The sequence below is a fragment of the Sinocyclocheilus anshuiensis genome, unplaced genomic scaffold (genome assembly GCF_001515605.1).
Source record: "Sinocyclocheilus anshuiensis isolate Anshui unplaced genomic scaffold, SAMN03320099.WGS_v1.1 scaffold1231, whole genome shotgun sequence".
NCBI classification, from domain to species: domain Eukaryota; kingdom Metazoa; phylum Chordata; class Actinopteri; order Cypriniformes; family Cyprinidae; genus Sinocyclocheilus; species Sinocyclocheilus anshuiensis.
Window position 1 is genome coordinate 1,790,111 of NW_015536698.1, and position 567 is coordinate 1,790,677.

Consider the following 567-nt stretch of genomic DNA (forward strand, 5'->3'; position numbering starts at 1 on the left):
ATAACTACTTCTTGAGGAATTCCCAGCAAACTGGTTGCACACCAAATTTTGATATAATTTTTATCAGCTGAATGAAAAATCAATGGATGGACAACTTGCTTTGTTCTGCCTTTTTCATCATTGGTCCTAAATCTTTTGCTTCCCAATCTTTTCCTACATATATTGCAATATGTGGGACAGAATTAGTTACATTGAACCATTTTTTAACAAATTCACCCTCTGGTATATTTAAAGCTGCTCCCTGTTTACCTATTATGATGTACTGGGAGACCATCTCAATTTGCTGTCCCTTTCTTTCTTCCTGCCATTTTTGTTTGATATCTTGTTTATTAACTCCTTTACACAGTGGATATTTTAATCCTAATATTTCCACTGGAGTGACTGCCATATTTTTTCCTATATTATTATAATTCAATTTTAATTTAACTCTTTTAACCAATTTATCCTAATTTTAATCTTTATTCTGTCTGATGCATTTACCCTTTTTTTTTTTTTTTTTTATTGAAAGAGAGTCACTGGATTACTGAGCCTTTGGACTTTCTAAACCAATCATCCAGACAATTCTTC